The following is a 21,059-nucleotide window of genomic DNA, read 5'->3' on the forward strand; positions in this document are numbered from 1 at the left end:
TGGGGCAACATGGGGAGCAGAAAGGAGGAGAGAGAGAGAAGCAGCTGAGACCTGGAGAACAAAGGAGACAGAGAAGAATCAGGGAAGCGGGTAGGTGAAGGTGAAACCAGAAGGGCAGGGAGTGAGGGGCATGGTGATGACAAGCGGGAAGAACTGAAGCGTTACTGAAATGATGATGCTCAGCGCTCTTCACCAAGCGCTGGAGTCCAGGTTATGAGGCGCTCTTCACTGGCCTGACTTGCCTCCAGCACCAGGGGACAACCTGGGACACAGAAAATCATAAGCAATCGAGAACAGTGGGATTCCTCTAGTGAGGATGGACCTCATGCAAGGAACCAGGGCAAGGGGTATCTGTGTTTGAGCCTCCAACCCTTTCTCAGCCAGTGGTGGCTAGCAGAATATGGACTGGTTTGACTCACCGTCTCATCCTCAGTACAAATAATTCAGTAGACACAGTGGTTTTGCCTCTGCTCACCAACAGGAAGGCATCCTCACACAGTGCTCTCAGGAAACCTAAGAAACCCCATCACCCTCTGCTGGGCAGCTTAGCCGCCACTCTCAGTTCAGGGCTGGCAGAATGCGTGAGCATCATCATTTCAGTAAACTCCTACCTCCAAAGCCTTTCTCCAGCCACATGAAAATTTGACAATTACACTGCCAAACTGCCACGCTCTGAAATTGCCCAGGAACTGGGCATCACATGGGGTGTTCTTCGATGGTTGTAGTCTGTCCACAGAGCAGACCTAAGAAAGGTGCTGCCCTTGGATTTGGAAAACAAAGAATCAGAAGGCATTATGCAGCCTAATGTCTGAGTATGGGAGAGGTCTAGACAGAAAGAGTTGATTTCAGCAGCAGCAAACACAGGATACTCCTTCCAGAATTAGTCACTTTGCTCTTACCAGTCTCTATCACTTACAGACCTCAAAGGGGAGAGGCTAAAGCAATGCCCTGAGGTTTAGCGAGCGGAACTTTTTCCTTCTTCCCCAGGTGGTCACCAAGATTTGTCAAATGAGAAGCATTCCAATCCCTATACCACCACTCCAAGTTCATTTTGTGGCAAAGTGTATATAACATTATATTTACTTTGCAGTAGCAATGGGGCCAAGAAAACATGAAAAACAACCAGAGGAAAAGAGAAACATAGGGTACTTTAAAGCATATGGGCACCTTGTCAAAAAATTTCACGAAAATGTCAGAAAAGAAATAGCAACAGCTGCTGAAGAAATAAAGTGAACATCTCCGACTTTGGACCTTGATTATACCATATACTCACCCCACTACTGCCCCCATTTCATTCCTCCCCTGGGAAATATATCTTCAGAGATTAAAAGAAAGGCAATAATTTGACTAACAGGGCTCCTACAAACATGTACATATTTACTTTTTTGATTCTTCCCACATCACAAGAATATGGTTCTCTAAGTTCAACAGTGGAAGTATAAATAGAAACTAAGGCAATGAGATTCTAGTGAGCAGACAGTGGATGTCTTTACTGGCTCTTCCTACCTCCATAGCCTTATCAGGAATCATACACACTACTTGGCTTTTCTAATGGTGGCAGTGATTAAAGAGGGGAAATTGGTGTTTTCTAGTTCCTGGAATAATCCATAATGTTGAATACACCACAAAAAAGGAACTAAGAGAAGAGTTAATCCTTGAGGAGTTGACAGCCACGTTCCACTCTATCTCGAAGGGCCTCTTTGACTTTGTCATTCTGGAGAGTGAAGATGAAAGGGTTCAGCAAAGGGGTTAACATGGAAATCAACAGGGAGACTATCTTATTGTACTCAGCTACCTGCGTTTGCTTGGGTTTCACAAACAGGAACAAGCAGCTGCCATAGCCGATGACAACAAAGGTCAGGTGGGAGGCACACGTAGAGAAGGCTTTCCTGTGGCTGGAGGCAGTGGGGATCTTGAGGATGGTGGAGGTGATGTAGGTGTAGGAGACAATTGTTGGAACCAGTGAACCAATGACAATGAAAACAGCCATTAAAAACAGAACCAACTCTGTGAAAAGAGTGTCATCACACGATAGTTTGAGCAACTGACCTCGGTCACAGTAAAAGTGGTCTAACATGTTTGATTTGCAGAAGGTAAATTGAAATGTGGCATAGACTGGCCAGATTTCAGAAAGGAACTCAAACACCCATGACCCAGTCACCACTGAGATGCAGGTGTGGCTGTTCATAATGGTATTGTACCTCAAAGGGTAACAGACAGCCACGTAATGGTCCACAGCCATCGCTCCCAACAGTGCAAACTCTGTGGTCCCCAGAGCAAGGTACAGGAAGAGCTGGGCAACACATGTAGTCAGAGATACTGTCTGCATCCCAGTGAGCAGCAACCCCCAGAGCATCAAAGGGGCAATAATGTAGGTGATGATGGCAGAGAGATGACCAAGGGAAAAATACATGGGGGACTGAAGACGTTTATCAACGCAAACAATCACAATGACCATGTTCCCCATTACTGTCACTGAGTAGAAGAGAAAGAATATAGCAAAAAGAATGTGATGTAGTTCTTGGGTCCCAGGAAACCCTAAAAGGCAGAATTCAGTTCAGTGGCACTTGAGTGATTGCTCGTCATTCAGTTCTTGTTTATGCTCCTTGGGAAACCTAGAGATCAAAAGAAAAGAAACGCTGCTCCACATGGTCCTGCTCTCAATAGAGAAGGACAGCCTAGGATGAGGAACCATTTCTAACCTGGGGACCAGGTGAGCTGCCCCTATGAGGATGCTCTGCACAAAGTCAGACCCAAATGTTGTCACTTCTGGTCCAGCTGAAAGTTCACTGCCTGGAATGGATGAAGATAGCATCCTCTCCACTTGTGTGAAGAACACCTCTCTTGTCTCTTTTCCCCTCTAGATGTCCTTTCTCACAGAGCATAAGGGTTAAGACTTGAAGGAGACCAGTTTTGATGCTGAATCAGCCTCTTGGATCTGGGAGTTGTTCTTTCCACTTACATTAACTGTGTAAGTGTAAGTAAGTATAGTCGCTCAGTTGTGTCCGACTCTTTGCAACCCATGGACTGTAGCCCATCAGGCTTCTCTGTCCATGGAATTCTCCAGGCAAGAATACTGGAGTGGGTGGCCATTTCCTTCTCCAGGGGATCTTCCCGACCCAGGGGTCAAACCTGGGTCTTCCGCGCATCACACGCTTTACCCTCTGAGTCACAAGGGAAGCCGAGGTTAACTGTAGCAGATGACATAATAGCATTCCAGAGACTATACAAAAGTCTGAAATTTACCCCACCTTTCATCCTGATTGGTACTGCAGAGACCCAGATAGGGGTCAGCAGAAAAAAAGCAAAGGGTCTAAGAACAACATCCCTGATTTTCCCATCTTTTAGAATCTCCATATGACAGAGCAGCTAGTGTTCCAAAACAATAACTCTTTGAGCCTGAGATAATTTTCCAGACAGATTAATTCTTCTCTAACTCCATTTGCCTTCCAAGTTTTGGCAGGAAGGAAAGATAGCACCCAGCTTTGACAAGTTTAGATCTAAGGCTCTCAGGCACTCAGGATGCCTGAATCTCTACCTCTCACTTCAACCATCCCACTAAACTAATGTCATCTCATCAGAGGACTCTTTCCAAAATCACCCTCCTTAAAATAGGTCCGACCTGCTCATTTCTGGACTTCCGTTCTCCTCACAGCTCTTATTGCCTTATATTATGTTAATATTTAATTGTTTATTTCATTCCTTAATTGAACATGAAACAAAGGCAGCAGTGAACAAAATAAAACTTGTGGCCAGGTAGAGCTTACATTTAAGGAGGGGTTCAAGGTCATTCTGCAAACAAGTAATTAAAATACTGAAGATGTTAGTTTAGTAAGAATGCCATAGGAAAAAAAGCAAGAAACAGGACATGAAATTTCATTTTATTTGTTCATTGTCCATGTGTGATGATGGAATATAAGCTCCACGAGAGCAAAGATGAATCTTCTATATAATATATATAATTATATATATAATTTATTTGGCTTCACTGGGTATTATTTCTGGCATGTGAACTCTTAGCTGTGGCATGTGGGATCTAGTTCCCCACCCAGGGATCAAACCTGCCCCCCTGCACTGGGAGAGCAGAGTGCTAGCTACTGGACCACCTGGGAAATTAAAAATTATGAAAATTCCCTGAGAGTGTTAGTCAACTCTTTGCAACCCCATGCACTATAGCCCACTAGGCTCCTCTGTCCATAGGATTTTCCAGGCAAGAATATTGGAATGGGTTGCCATGCACTTCTCCAGGGAATCTTCCCGACCAAATACATTTAAATATTTAAAATATATTCTTAAGACAAATAAGTAGGGATGAAAATTTGACATCTTCTGGCAGAGGAAGGATTATGAATGTATAGTATATGATTAAAAAGTACGAGATCCTGGCCAAAACTCATAAGCCATATTTCCCCATCTTATTGCTCTTGGTTTGCCTTCCTTCCTCACTTTATGATTTTCCTTTCCTCTCTTCCCTTCCTGAACTTCTTCAGTACTTCTGTACATCTTTCACTGATGGGAATCCAGACTTCAAAGACAGAACCATTGGGAAATCTCAGGGGTCTGCTTCTCCCCAGTTTCCCATAACCAGCACTAGATGAAGAAACATGAAAGAGGAGCCTGCTGACCAACATCGGGAGCTGCACCTGCAGGAGCATTGGGTCAGAGAAGAGCTGAGTCTGCTCTCTGCTCTGCAGCTGCTCCCCGGCCCAGCCTCCAGACTCTTGGTGTCCTCCCCTAGAAGGCAGCCAAGCCAGAACTCCCTATCCTCATCCTCTCCCACACTTTCCTTTGTACAGGGGAACCCTGAGAAGACACTCACCTCGATGCACGGGCTCCTCTGCCACTTGTAATGCTCTCTGGGGCTCGGGCAGGGCTACTCCTGTCTGGCTACTGCTGAGCTGAACACAGGGGTCAGAGCTACTTGGTGCTGCCTCCACTGGTGATGAAGAAGGAAACTGTCCTCAGGGAGGGGCTTAGGGGAAAAAAGTCCAGAAAAAATAGTGCTGTGGGGAGCTAAGGGTCGCTCTGTCTCTGTCTCTGTCTCTGTCTCTCTCCTTCTCTCCTTCCCAAGGGGACTTAGTCTTAGTTTTTAATTAGCCCAGGCTCAGGGCATCCTTCAGCAAGCAGTCTGGGGAGAGCAGAACAAACTTTTTAGTTGTTACCATTCTTGAGCAATTGAATTTCAGAACTTTTTCAGCTTTTTGTTCAATGGGAAACCTAAAAGCTCACCAGAGGCTTCTCAATACCAAGGCTGCCTTCTCAAAAGCCCTAAGTCTAGGTTCCCAGAAGATGTCTCAGACTCGGTGTAGATCACACCTTCTGCTCTTTATCCTAAGCTCTTCCCAGGATTTGCTTAGATAATTAGAGGCAAAATCAGTTCCATCACCCCCCAATAGGAAACTCCACAATTGACTTCTAAAACATACCCCAACATTCAAAAAAGCTTGCATTTTGGTCTCAGTCACTGCTTAACTTCAACAGGAAGCCCCTAAGAACTACCACCAGAATGCCATAGAAATCTTCTACCCCTAAGTCTGACTTCTCTAGGCTACTGTCTCAGGTTTCCACTCTTCGCATGCATGTGCATTTGTATGATTCCAAGCGAGGCTCTTGCAGACATTGATCTCCATGGCATGTCCCTGATCACTAGCTGGCCATTTCCATGTAGGAAGAGCGTAAGGGCAGCCTAATGTAGGCAGTTATATCTACAACCTGGTACAACTGGCGAAACATAAATTGGTGCTTGAATGAGACAGACATGTGAGAATTACAAAGCATTTATCGAGAGTTTGGACTTCATTTTAAGTATACCTGTTAAATCGGAGAATGTCATTGTTACCAAATGGTATGAATTGAGAAAAATCTTGCTTCTATCCTCCAACTGTCCATGCCCAACCAGATACAATATAACCTTAGACAAATCTTGTAAGCAGGTATCTACATATTCTTTTGAAGAAAATGCCAGGAAAATCTGTAATATTTCCTCTCTCACTTAATATATAAAAGATGTTCTCCCATATCAACACAAACTTCTTTTCTTGCATAGTGCTCCTTTATATGTGTGTTCTGTTCTTTATTAGGTAGCCCTCTGTTGATCAACTTTGTCACTTTCATTTTTATCACAAAAATTAAGCTATATGTCATTTTAGAAATATGTAAGTCCATAAAAATTTTTACATATGGAAAAATCCTTAGAGTTAAAATTTCTAGGTGAGAGAATCCCATATGTATTGTAGTTACCAAATTTTCCCAGAGTATAACTGAATTATTATCCATAGATTTTAAATTGATTTGTATAACCATGAGGACTGTATGATAAGAGAGCTCTTGATCTACTGATGTTTTGCCAACCTAAGATATAATCAAAATTTTAGATTAATCTTAAATTGAAGAGAAAAAAAATAAGATTCCTTAACAGAGAAATCAAATTAAAACCTGATGAAGTGAAAAAAGTTTTGCAAGATAAAAATGACCAAAACTGACTCAAAAAGAAATTAACAACATGCTCAATGAACTGAATCATAATTGAAATATTCCCAGGAAGAAAGCTATGGTTCAGATGGCTTTACTGGTGAATTCTATCAAATGTTTAGGGAAGAAATAATGCCAATACCAATTTTATGCACAATCTTCAAGAAACTGAGTAGAAGGAGCACTGCTCCACCATAATCTTGACACTGAAGATACCACAGGAAAGTAAATCAATAAAAAGATATTCTTCATAAATAGAGATGCAAGAATCCTTAATTAAATATTTGAACAGTAAACTCAGCAATAAGAGAAAAAGATATCATGCCATAAAAAATTAGGGATTTCATTTCTGATATGCCAGGTTAATTTAACATTTAGAAATGAATAAATATAATTCACCATGCTTAACATTATTGAAGAGAAAAACTACATTACCACTTCAATAGAAGCAAAAAAGGCATTTAACAAAAAGCCACATTTAATTATTAAAAACTCTTCTCCAAGTAGGAACAAAAGAAATCTTCCTCACAATGAAAATAACATCTACCAAAAGCCTAGTGCTAATATGAAATCTAATGATGAGAGATTTGGTAATCCATATCTTGGTAATCCAAGCCTATGCCCCGACCAGTAACACTGAAGAAGCTGAAGTTGAATGGTTCTATGAAGACCTACAAGACCTTCTAGAACTAACACCCAAAAAAGATGTTCTTTTCATTATAGGGGACTGGAATGCAAAAGTAGGAAGTCAAGAAACACTTGGAGTAACATACAAATTTGATCTTGGAGTACAGAATGAAGGAGGGCAAAGGCTAATAGAGTTTTGCAAAGAGAACGCACTGGTCATAGCAAACACCCTCTTCCAACAACACATGAGAAGACTCTACACATGGACATCACCAGACGGTCAACACCGAAATCAGATTGATTATAATTTTTGTAGCCAAAGATGGAGAAGCTCTATACGGACAGCAAAAACAAGACCAGGAGTGGACTGAAGCTCAGATCATGAACTCCTTATTGAGAAATTCAGGCTTAAATTGAAGAAAGTGGGGAAAACCACTAAACCTTTCAGGTGTGACCTAAATCAAATCCCTTATGATTATACAGTGGAAGTGAGAAATAGTTTTAAGGGACTATATCTGATAGACAGAGTGCCTGATGAACTATGGATGGAGGTTCGTGACATTGTACAGGAGACAGGGATCAAGGTCACCCCCAAGAAAAAGAAATGTAAAAAAGCAAAATGGCTGTCTGAGGAGGCCTTACAAATAGCTGTGAAAAGAAGAGAAGCGAAAAGCAAAGGAGAAAAGGAAAGATATAAACATCTGAATGCAGAGTTCCCAAGAAGAGCAAGGAGAGATAAGAAAGCCTTCCTCAGCAATCAATGCAAAGAAATAGAGGAAAACAATAGAATGGAAAAGACTAGAGATCTCTTCAAGAAAATTACAGACACAAAGGGAACATTTCATGCAAAGATGGGCTCAATAAAGGACAGAAATGGTAGGGACTTAAAAGAAACAGAAGATATTAATAAGAGGTGGCAAGAATACACAGAAGAACTGTACAAAAAAGATCTTCACGACCCAGATAATCATGATGGTGTAATCACTCACCTAGAGCCAGACATCCTGGAATTCGAAGTCAAGTGGGCCTTAGGAAGCATCACTATGAACAAAGCTAGTGGAGGTGATGGAATTCCAGTTGAGTTATTGCAAATCCTGAAAGATGCTGCTGTGAAAGTGCTGCACTCAATATGTCAGCAAATTTGGAAAACTCAGTAGTGGCCACAGGACTGGAAAAGGTCAGTTTTCATTCCAATCCCAAAGGAAGGCAATGCCAAAGAATGCTCAAACTACCGCACAATTGCACTCATCTCACACGCTAGTAAAGTAATGCTCAAAATTCTCCAAGCCAGGCTTCAGCAATATGTGAACTGTGAAATTCCAGATGTTCAAGCTGGTTTTAGAAAAGGCAGAGGAACCAGAGATCAAATTGCCAACATCTGCTGTATCATCAAAAAAGCAAAAGTGTTCCAGAAAAACACCTATTTCTGCTTTATTGACTATGCCAAAGCCTTTGACTTCGTGGATCACAATCAACTGGAAAATTCTGAAAGAGATGAGAATAGCAGACCACCTGATCTGCCTCTTGAGAAATCTGTATGCAGGTCAGGAAGCAACAGTTAGAACTGGACATGGAACAACAGACTGGTTCCAAATAGGAAAAGGAGTACGTCAAGGCTGTATATTGTCACCCTGCTTATTTAACTTATAAGCAGAGTACATCATGAGAAACTCTGGACTGGAAGAAACACAAGCTGAAATCAAGATTGCCAGGAGAAATATCAATTACCTCAGATATGCAGATGACACCACCCTTATGGCAGAAAGTGAAGAGGAACTAAAGAGCCTCTTGATGAAAGTGAAAGTGGAGAGTGAAAAAGTTGGCTTAAAGCTCAACATTCAGAAAACAAAGATCATGGCATCCGGTCCCATCACTTCATGGCAAGTAGATGGGGAAACAGTGGAAACAATGTCAGACTTTATTTTTCTGGGCTCCAAAATCACTGCAGATGGTGATTGCAGCCATGAAATTAAAAGATGCTTGCTCCTTGGAAGGAAAGTTATGACCATCCTAGACAGCATATTAAAAAGTAGAGACATTACTTTGCCAACAAAGGTCCATCTAGGCAAGGCTATGGTTTTTCCAGTAGTCGCGTATGGATGTGAGAGTTGGACTATAAAGAAAGCTGAGTGCCAAAGAATTGATGCTTTTGAACTGTGGTGTTGGAGAAGACTCTTGAGAGTCCCTTGGACTGCAAGGGGATCCAACCAATCCATCCTAAAGGAGATGAGTCCTAGGTGTTCATTGGAAGGACTGATGCTAAAGCTGAAACTCCAATGCTTTGGCCACCTGATGCAGAGAACTGACTCATTTGAAAAGACCCTGATGCTGGGAAAGATAAAGGGCAGGAGGAGAAAGGGATGACAGAAGATGAGATGGCTGGATGGCATCACCGAGTCAATGGACATGAGTTTGGGTAGGCTCTGGGACTTGGTGATGTACAGGGAGGCCCGGCATGCTGCAGTTCATAGGGTCACAAAGAGTTGAACATGACAGAGCAACTGAACTGAACTGAACTGAACTGAATGATGAGAGACAATGCTTTTCCCAAAGACAGGGAACAAGACAAAGATGTTTGCTCTCACCCCTTCTACTCAACATTGTACTGGAATTCTTAGCGAAGGCAATACAGCAAGAAAGTGAAATTGAAAGCATAGCATTAGGAAACAAAGCAATAAAATTATTTCTTCACAGGGACATAATCCTATATGGACAAAATACTAAGAAGTCCACACAAAGGCTACTGGAAGCAATGAATGTTTATCAAGGTCACATGATAAAATCTCAATTTACAAAAAAATATAAAATTACTCTACAATAACAAGGAACATGAGGCAGGAGGAGAAGGGGATGACAGAGGATAAGATGGTTTGATGGCATCACTGACTCAATGGACATGAGTTTGAGCAAGCTCTGGGAATTGGTTTTGGACAGGGAAGCCTGGAGCACTGCAGTCCATGGGGTCGCAAATAGTCAGACGTCACTGAGCGACTGAACTGGACTGAACAAGGAACATTGGAAATGGAAAGTATAAATTATGATTATATTATAAGTTACAAATATAATTTATCAAAGTTAAAGTGTTAGTCATATCTGACTCTTTGTGACCCCATGAACAGTAGCCTTCCAGGTTCCTCTGTCCATGGAATTCTCCAGGCAAGAATACTTCAGTGGGTTACCATGCCCTTCTCCAAAATATAATTCATAACATCCAAACAAAAAAATAAAAGACATATTCAACAATCTATGTACATGACCTAAACACTTAAAACTGTAAAACACTGGTGAGAGAAATTAAAGAGGACCTAAAAAGGTGAGGGGCTTCCCTGGTGTCTCAGTGGTAAAGAATCTGCTTGCCAATGCAGGAGATGTGGGTTTGATCCCTGGGTTGGGAAGATTCCCTGGAGAAGGAAATGGCAATCCACTCTAGTGTTCTTGCCTGGGAAATCCCATGGACAGAGGAGCCTGGCGGGCTATAGTCAGTGGGGTCACAAAGAGCTGGACACAGCTGAGCACACATGCACGAGTAGAATCCCCCTGTAGGTTGGAGATGGAGGGGTTATGAGCAGCTCTACTGGATATCAGAGTGTGACAGGCAACTCTCAGACCTTCCCATAAACACATGTATCTCTGGCCAAGTTCTATCAACTTTTTCTGAAAACATACCTGAGGCAAATAGAAACTTTTTTTTTTTAACAGAAACTTTGTAAAAAGGAAGACCAATATCTCCCAGCAGTAGAGCTTATAGCATTGAGAGTACAATCTTCAAGTGAAAGTGAAAGGATTTCAAACTAGTGGAAAGTCATGGATAAATCACTGAACCTGTGCCGGGGACCAGCCCCGGCTGATCCAGGGTATTCGAAGGAGAGACGGCTAGGCGAGGGTCAGGGAATAACTGCTTAATTACACTTTAATTAAGGATACAAAGAGTAATAGAATAAGGATAGCTCAGTGAGGAAATTCAGTGGAGAAAAGCGGCTGAAATAAGGATAGCTCAGCAGGAAAATTCAGTGGAGAAAAGAAGCTGAGTGGCTTGGTTTATGCGGAAAATCAATATAACCCGTGACACCAGGTTAGCTCTGACCACGGAGGCCGCAGGCGCCCTCTCGAATAGCGGAAGGTGCCCCACCTTAGACACCTTCTCGAGTGGGTCTTAGAAGCCCAGGCAAATAAATGGTCGCAGAGGACATCCGCGCTCCAGATGGACACTCAGCTGGAATTTGGGAGAGAGAGTGACATGGGGAGACCAAGTTTCAGTGAACAAGGCCCGCACTTTATTTTCCAAAGTAGTTTTTATACCTTAAGGTATGCATAGAGGATAATGGGGGAAGGGGTGGAGTCATGCAAGGACAGCAGTTCCTGGTTCTAATCTAAGCCAGGCTTTCAAACTTATCATATGCAAAAGTTCAGATGATTGACATCATCTTCTGGCCCGGAGGCCTGTTAACATTTTAAGAAACTTATTTTTCTCTAAAGGTGATTATTCCAAAGTCAGGCACCAGCCTTCCAAAAAGCATTGGACAAAGCTGCATTTTACATTTCTATACACCCATTATATCAATCAATACACTGCCAAAGACACAGTAGGTAAGGAGTATGGAGACTTAGCAGCAAACATTGGCCCAACAAGTGAAAAACCCTTCACCAATACATTTTCTAATCAATCTTTTAACTACTCAAAGGAATCTGTGTTTAGGCAGTTTAGAACATCTCCTGCCTCTCACAGTTGGGAGGCTCTGAACAATCACATGTGGCCGGAAAAACCTATTCAGGCAGGCTAGAGGATTTCCAAAGGAGTTTGTAGGTTAAACACTGTCACACCCGGGAATTATTAACTGGAGCTGTAAGCTAACTCTTTTTCCAGAGAGAGGTAGTGGGAGACAGCCCCCCGTAAAGTCAGAGGTGTAGGTGAAAGCACAAAGCAGAAAGTAGGCAGACTCTGGTTTGGGGGGTAGATGCTCGAGAATTTCCAGGGGGACTCCTGAGGCTCGATCCCGCCTTTGCGTATGCTGAGCCTCCTTCCTCATGACCTTTGTCATGGGCGGAGTGCCTCACGCTGGCTCCCGGCAGTGATAGAATTCCAGTTGAGCTATTCCAGATCCTCACTCAATATGCAATATGCCGGCTCCCAGCAAACCTGGAATCAGGAACTTGAATGCCAATTCCTTTTCCAACCTGTAAGATGTGTCTTTGATTCAGTGTGAGCTCTCACCCTTCTGGTTTGAGTTTTCTCATGTGAAACGTCAGGGCGTGCTGTCCGTTTTCCTCATTTCCACCTAGCCCAAGGTGAGGCAGCAAAGAAATGGAGCCTGTGCACTAGCTCTTACTGGCGCCCTGATCCTCTCGGCCCCGACTCGGACTTCCTCTCATCCCCTTTTGTCTTGGAAGCCCTCCGAGAAACTAACCTTTTTGTCAGACTCAACTCTTTCCAGATAATATGGGCATTTATAGGCTACAACAAGCCCAGGACCTAAAACAAGTCTAAATTATTAGATTTGACAGGTGAGTAAAACTGTTCAGTGAATATCCAAACTCAAACCTGGCAGAAACTCAAGGCAATACCATGTCTATAACTGACTTTCCCACATAAGCAGTACAACGGGGACACAGATAAGACATAAAGTCATCCCAGTCCAAAGAAAGTAAGAGCCATTTTGATGACCCAGTGGAATAAATGGAGCTATTACCTCAAGCATAAAGTTCCTACCCGCTGAAGAAAGAATGAGGGAATAGCCCTTTCTTGCCTGCTCCTCTGCCCCCTCAGTGATCTTCACTCCTCTTTTGCTTCCCTCTTTGTTCTCCCCATAGCAGTCTGAGTGATGTTTTAAACCACAGACTGGATCGAGTCTCTCCGCTGATTAAAAGCTTCTCACTGCCTTTTGGTCAAAGCCCCAAGTCTTATAAAGCCCTGAATGAGTTCTACAAAATGCTTTTTTTTTTTTCCTGATTTCATCTTGTGCTACTCAATCTTCATCCTATGCTTCCAGAAACACTGATATGCTTCCAGTTCTTTCAAAGGTTTTACTGCATGCTGCTCCACTTCTTTGAATGCTCATTCCATCCCATGCAGCTCAGCAAGTTAGAGCCAGATGCCACTGAATGATCACTCTCTTGCAGATGCTTCCCTACTCCCTGAGGCATGCTCAGGGTCCCTGCCAGGTGCTCTACAAATACCTCATAGTAAATGGCTGTGTGCATTGCCCAGACCCATTTCAGGACTAAGGCCTTTATTCCTCCAGCCCACAGCTGAGACTATCCCCAGAAATTGCCCTCAGGAGAGAGAAATACCTCTTCTAAGATAATAGGCCTTCCCCTAAGGCAGCCGGGGCTCTCCTGGTGGCTAATTTGGTAAAGAATCTGCCTGCAATGCAGGAGACCCTGATTCAATTCCTGGGTCGGTAAGATCCTCTGGAGAAGGGATAGGCTACCTACTCCAGTATTCTTGGGCTTCCCTGGTGACTCAGCTGGTAAAGCATCCTCCTGCAATGAGGGAGACCTGGGTTTGATTCCTAGGTCAGGAAAATCCCCTGGAGAAGGGAAAGGCTCCCCACTCCAGTATTCTGGCCTGAATAGCATGGACTGTATAGCCCATGGGATCACAAAGAATCAGACATAATTGAGCAACTTTTACTTTAACTTTAAGGCAGCTGGGATCCAGTGGCTGCTGGTGCAGGAGTGCAAATGCCCAGCCCCTGTGTTTCAGGTAGGGACACAAATTGGGACATGTTTAAAGAGCCGTCCTAAACCCAGAGCTTCCCATGAGATTGAAGCCTCTGTTGCAACACAGCTCAGCTCTTCCTCCTCTGCCCAAATCTCCTTCCTTATACCCAGACACAGAGTGCTCAAAGAGCCTACTCAGACCTAAAGAAAACTTACAGTTTCTTTATCAAAGTGATTCTGTAAAGAGTCACTTATACTTGTAAAAGTATAGGTTTCTGCTTGTGTGAGTGAGTGTGTGTGTGTGTGTGTCATTATGGAAGGTAATGAAAGTGAAAGTCACTCAGTCATATCCGACTCTTTGTGACCCCATGAACTATACAGTCCACGGGATTATCCAGGCCAGAATACTGGAGTGGGGAGCCTTTCCCTTCCCCAGGGGATCTTCCCAACCCAGGGATCAAACCCAGACCTCTCACATTGCAGGCAGATTCTTTACCAGCTGAGCCACAAGGGAAGCCCAAGAATGCTGGAGTAGGTAGCCTATCCTTTCTCCAGGGGATCTTCCTGACCCAGGAATTGAACAGGGGTCACCTGCATTGCAGGTGGATTCTTTACCAGCTGAGATACCAGGGAAGCACATGGAAGGTAATATTCTTCATCAAATATACTTTATCAAAGAGATCATGTCCACTATGTTCACTGATATTATTTTCAACACATTCTCTGAAAAATATCTATTATTTTAAAAACACTATTGCTGAATTTCCAATCTTTAATTTTAAACATGTTTAACTATTTTCAGTGTTTTTAAAACAATTTATGCTTGTCTTTATTGAACTTACGAGTTTATAAGTGAAATTTACATCCATATAAAATTACTTTTATTTCATGCTTTTATTTTTGCATATTTTTTCATACATAAAATTCACTCTTATGTAGTTAAATTTAACAATTTTTAGTACACAGAGATCTGTGTTGCCCTTAGAAAAACCTATTCATATTTCATAGAAATGTAAAAAGAAATGAAAAAGATGAACAAAGCCTCAGAAAAATATGGGACTCCATTAAGTACACCATCACATAAGAATGTTTCTAAAAGAACAGACGAAACACAGAGGAGAGAAATAAATACTTAAGGAAATGATGGTTGAAAACTTTCCAAAGTCAATGATGTAAAGTAAAACATTGTAAATAAAATAAAATACTTTACATAAAACAATGTAAAGTAAACATTACTTTACAAATCCAAGAAAGATAAATCCAGATCCACACAAGAAACACATAATATTAAAACTGCTAAGAGATAGAGGAAAAAATCTTCAAAGCAGCAAGAACAAAATGACATTGTATGTATGAGACCCAGTTAAGGTTAATACTGACGTCTCATCTGAACAAGACCAAAATGCTGTGGGATCATGTATTTAAAGTGATGAAGGAAAAAAACAGACAGTCAAGATTCTTATATCCAGGAAAGCAGTCTCTCAAAAATGAAGGCAAAATAGAAGCATTCCCAGATCAACAAAAACAGAAAAACTTTTTACTAATGTTACCCACCCCTCCTTACAAGAAATACTAAAATAAATTCTTTGATTAAAAGCAAATGACCCCAGATGATAATTAGAATCTATACAGTGCAGGAAAAGCACTGGCAAAGATAATTTAGTAATTATAAAAGTCAGTGTGGGTGTATATTTTTCCTGCTTTCCATTTGCTGATCTAAAAAATCACTATATAAAACAATAACAATATAAATGTTGAGTGGATAACAAACGGAAATGTAATATATTTTCCAATAATAGCACAAAGGTAGTAAGTAGAAGCAAAGTTGTTTTGGAATAAGGAAATGATACTAAATGTCATCTTGAATCTGAGGAACAAAAGAAGAGAACTAGAAAGGGTAAACAAGGTTCATATAACAAATACTAAAAATATGCCCTTGCTCCTGTTTTCTTCCAACTTCTTTAAAAAATACATAAAGTAATAATGGGAACAATGTAAGGTTAAATTTGTGATTATAGAGATGCAACATGCATAATAACAGCACAGAAGGGTAGAAGAGAATAGAGCTATACAGGAGTAATGTTTCTACATCCAATGGGCATTGTGAGTATAAGTCTAAAGTAGCTTCTAAGTTAAGACATATTTGGTAAACTCCACAGAATCCACTAAAAATGTGACTCAAAAATTGAAGGAAAAATCAAGTATTTAAAAGGATTTAAAATATTATACTAGAAAATATTCACCTAATGCCAGAGTAACTTAACTATGATTATTATGTCGTGTGATGCAGTTGAGAAGGTGGGTAACAGGCATATACAAGAGAGGAATTTTAGCAAAGAGATAAAAATTGTAAGAGAGAATCAAATGAAAATATTATAAGTTAAAAAACACTGCATGGGAGATGGAGAATTCCTTTCACGTGCCTACCAGCAGACTGATCACATCTGAAGAAAGAGTCAACTTGAAAATAGGTCACAGCATATACACAGTTCATGTTTATTAATTCTGTTACTCTCTAATTACACAGACCATAATATTTTATACCCACATCTGAAATGAATAAAAGTCTATTCTCTACATTTCACATAAACTCTTAGTATCCCCATAATTTTATTTTTTTCCAATCTGATGGATGTGATATGGTTGATGGCTGAGTAAACTTTGGCAAGTTACTTAACCTATTTGACCTTCTATTTTCTAATTTGTAAAATGACATCATATCACTTACCTTACAGAAATATTGCCAGAATTGAATAAAGATATAGAGAAATTACAAGATATTTACTATACAATCAATAATTGTTCCCTTCCACCCACATACTTCCAAAGCATTTAACAAAGTTTATTATATTCAGTAGGTATTCAAAATATAAAAATCAATCATATGATATAAAAATTATATTCAGTGTCTCTACTGAAAAAATCATGAAACAAAATAACAAAGAGTTTAAAAATTAACTATGGAGCCAGACAAACCTGAGTCCAGTTGTATTTCAGTTTTGAGAATTACTATTCATATTAATAAAAAATGGATATATTTGACTTAAGCACAGAAAAAATAAATGTTTGTGGTGGCAATCCAGAAGGCATAGTAGTTTTAATTGTATATCACATCCTTTTTATTCCTTACATCCTGATAAGTATACAGTAGGAAATTAATATTTTAAGTTATATCATATATATCAATATTTATGCATCTTGGGGGCAGGAGGAGAAGGGGACGGCAGAGGATGAGGTGGCTGGATGGCATCACTGACTCGATGGACATGAGTCTGAGTGAACTCCGGGAGTTGGTGATGGACAGGGAGGCCTGGCGTGCTGCGATTCATGGGGTCACAAAGAGTCGGACATGACTAAGTGACTGAACTGAACTGAAATGTGGCTATAGAGGAATACCTATAGGAAATAAAACAGAAAAAATGAATGTCCTCTAAGAGATAAGTCACAGATACTGTCACAGAGATATGTCACAGATACTTTCACCAAGGAATAATTTCAGAAGAGAGACTATTAAAAACTTGAGGATAGAAGTAGCTTTCTCTCTGGTTTTGTTTTTGTATTCACTGTAACCATAAGAACTCAGAGTTTATGTTAACATAGGCCAGTGTTGAAATTTGTCAAAATGGAAACATGTTCAATCTGATATATCTCCAAGTATACTTAAAAATTATTTTGCACCATGCTAATTACATGGAGAAAACCTTTCAAATAGCAGTCTATTTCTTTGTAGATTCCTGTATTAATTGCATCTGTGTTCAGCTGTGACCAGTAGACAGAAAAAACACAGAGCAATAAGCTTATTGAGCTTTTACTGTGTGTATATAATAATGGAGGTGGATGTGAGGCATCTCATTTTATTTTTGTATGAAAGACACCTGTAACTCGGGACACCAAAACCCCAAGTGGACAGACAGATCCTAGTTCCCAGCACTCAGTGGGAGATAAAGCAGACGTCCTAGATGAGAATAAGCTTACATTGTAGGAGTAGAGGGATACAGATGAAATGTTTGTATCCTCAAAATCCATATGCTGAAGTCCTAAACCCTAGTGCAGCTGCATTTGAAGACAGAGCATCTAAGTAATTAAGGTTAAGTGAGGTTGATAGGATGGGGGCTTAAGTGCACAAAACTAGTCTCACTACACGTTGAGACACAAGAGCACACACTCCCCGTATGTACCCCTCAGGGCCACATGTGGATACAGAAAGAAGCCAAAGAGACCCCTCACCAAAAACCGAACTAACCAGAACATGATCTTGAACTTCTCAGGCTCCACAACTGTGAGAAATAAATCCTGGTATTAAAGCCACCCAGGCAACAGAGTTCGTTTGGCAGTCCAATCAGACTGATGCAGTTAATAACCTTCCTTCATTCAATACCAAGACACAAAGATAAAAGCCTGGGCACAAGAAGCGTTTAATGTTCCATACCAAGGCACACTGCCTGGACTCTTCTTCTCTTACATCCTAGAGTTGGGGGAAAGGGATGTGCCCCCCCCTTCTTGGACAGATTCATCTGAGAAAGTGAGTGAAACAACAGGGGCCCTGCGAGAGGCTGTCTGGAACCTGAGTCATTGAGGAGGAGAAGGAGGAGAATGGAACGTGGGAGGAGGGGGATGGGACGAAGAGGAGGGTGTCAGCAGTGGGAGGTCAGAGCCTACTCTCCTGGGGAGATGAGGGGGAATGGAAAAAAAAGGGGGGAAAGAGGAAGCTTAGAACTGGAGGACAAAGGGAGAGGACCAAGAGACAGGGAAGTGGGGTGTGAAAATAAGACAAGCCAATGAGTCACAGTGACGACAAGTGGAAGAGGCAAGGAAACTGGAGGCCAGACCAAGAGGCTCTCTTCCCAGATGTGAATTGCTGCCAGCAACCTGAGGACAATGTGCGACAGAGAAAGCTTTTGTGAGAATTAGAGAAGCAGAAGTGAGTGACAACAATGAGGTTCCTCTAGTGAGCACAGGCCTCATGAAATGAACAGGGCAGGGGCTACCTGTGTTGGAGGTGTCAATCCTTTCTCGGCCAGTGCATGCCCACCAGGTGCCCACCAGGGATGCTTGGCTGGTAGCAGAGCATGGCTTGGACTGAAGGACTCACTCACCACCTTGTCTGGAGCTCCTATTCAGTACAAGTAACTCAGTAGACATGGTGGTCTTGCCTCTGCTTCCCAACAGGTAGGCATTGTCTCATAGTACTCTTGGGAAACGAGCGAGTCAGTTAACCCCTGCCAGGCAGGTTGTTTGCCTCTCTCAGTTGAGGACTGGCAGGATGTGCTGTGCCATCATGTCCTAAACTCCTACTGCCAAAGCCCTGCCTCTGACAATATGAAATTTCAACTACTACAATGCCTAACAGCCATGCCCTGGAACTGCTGAGGAGCTGGGAATGAAGTGGGTAGTGACTCATTGGTTGTAGTTGGCCCACAGAGAAAATCTATGAAAGGTGCATGTGGGCTGGAAACAAAGAATCAGAAGGCATTATGTAGTCTGAAGTCTGGGTCCAGGAGAAGTCTAGACAACGTTCCTTTCAGCAGTAACAAACAAAGGATACTCGTTCCAGAATTAGTCACTTCACCGTCATGTGTCTCTATCACATACAATGAAGGCAGAGCTCCAGAGGAAAGGAAAGGAAAGATAAGAAGGCCTTCATAAATGAACAGTGCAAAGAAGTAGAAGAAAAGAATGCAAAGGGAAAGACTAGAGATCTCTTCAAAAATGTTGGAGATACCAAGGGAATGTTTCATGCAAGGATGGGCACAATAAAGGATGAAACAGTAAGGACCCAACAGAAGCAGAAGAGATTAAGAAGAGGTGGCAAGAATACACAGAAGAGCTGTACAAAAAAAGGTCTTAATGATCCAGAAAACCACAATGGTATGTTCACTCAGTTAGGACCTGACATCCTTGCAGTCTGAAGTCAAGTGGGCCTTAGGAAGCATTACTACAAACAAGGCTAGTGGAGGTGATGGAATTCCAGATGAGCTATTCAAAATTCTAAAAGATGATGATGTTAAAGTGTTGCTCTCAATATGTCAGCAAATTTGGAAAACGCAGCAGTGGCCACAGGACTGGAAAAAGTCACTTTTCATTCCAATCCCAAAGAAGGGCATGCCAAAGAGTGTACAAACTACCATACAATTGCACTCATTTCATATACTAGCAAGGTTATGTTCAAAATCCTTCAAGCTAGGCTTTAGCAGTACTTGAAAGGAGAACTTCCAGAAGTACAAGTTGGATTTAGAAAAGGCAGAGGAACCAGACATCAAACTGTCAATATTCATTGGATCATAAAGAAAGCAAGGGAATTTCAGAACAACATCTACTTTGCTTCATTGACTGTGCTAAAGCTTTTGATTGTGTGAATCATAACAAACTGTGAAAAATTCTTAAAGAGATGGGAATACCAGACCACCTTAACTCTCTCCTAAGAAACCTGTATGTGGGTCAAGAAACAACTGTTAGAACCTTACATGGAACAACTGATGAGTAAAAAATTGGGAAAGGAATACAAGGCTGTATATTGTCATCCTGTTCATTTAATTTATATGCAGAGTTCAGCTCAGTTCAGTCGCTCAGTCATGTCTGACTCTGCAACCCCATGAATTGCAGCATGCCAGGCCTCCCTGTCCATCACCAACTCCTGGAGTTCACTCAAACTCATGTCCTTCAAGTCGGTGAAGCCATCCAGCCATCTCATCCTCTGTCGTCCCCTTCTCCTCCTGCCCCCAATCCCTCCCAGCATCAGAGTCTTTTCCAATGAGTCAACTCTTTGCATGAGGTGGCCAAAGTACTGGAGTTTCAGCTTTAGCATCATTCCTTCCAAAGAACACCCAGGACTGATCTCCTTTAGGATGGACTGGTTGGATCTCCTTGCAGTCCAAGGGACTCTCAAGAGTCTTCTCCAACACCACAGTTCAAAAGCATCAATTCTTCAGCACTCAGCTTTCTTCACAATCCTACTCTCACATCCATACATGACCACTGGAAAAACCACAGCCTTGACTAGACGGACCATTGTTGACAAAGTAATGTCTCTGCTTTTTAATATGCTGTCTGCTGCTGCTGCTGCTGCTGCTAAGTCGCTTTAGTCGTGTCCAACTCTTAGCGACCCCATGGACTGCAGCCCACCAGGCTACTCCGTCCATGGGATTCTCCAGGCAAGAACACTGGAGTGGATTGCCATTTCCTTCTCCAATGCATGAAAGTGGAAAGTGAAAGTGAAGTCGCTCAGTTGTGTCCGACTCTTAGCGATCCCATGGACTCCAGCCCACCAGGCTCCTCTGTCCATGGGATTCTCCAGGCAAGAG

General features: G+C 41.8%; 1 pseudogene; it reads right to left on the bottom strand.

Moving 5' to 3' along the window:
* Positions 1–1,648: 1,648 nt before the first annotated feature.
* On the bottom strand, positions 1,649–2,586 carry LOC123466117 (annotated as a pseudogene).
* Positions 2,587–21,059: the final 18,473 nt, after the last annotated feature.

This window comes from Bubalus bubalis, chromosome 8 (genome assembly GCF_019923935.1).
Source record: "Bubalus bubalis isolate 160015118507 breed Murrah chromosome 8, NDDB_SH_1, whole genome shotgun sequence".
NCBI lineage: Eukaryota > Metazoa > Chordata > Mammalia > Artiodactyla > Bovidae > Bubalus > Bubalus bubalis.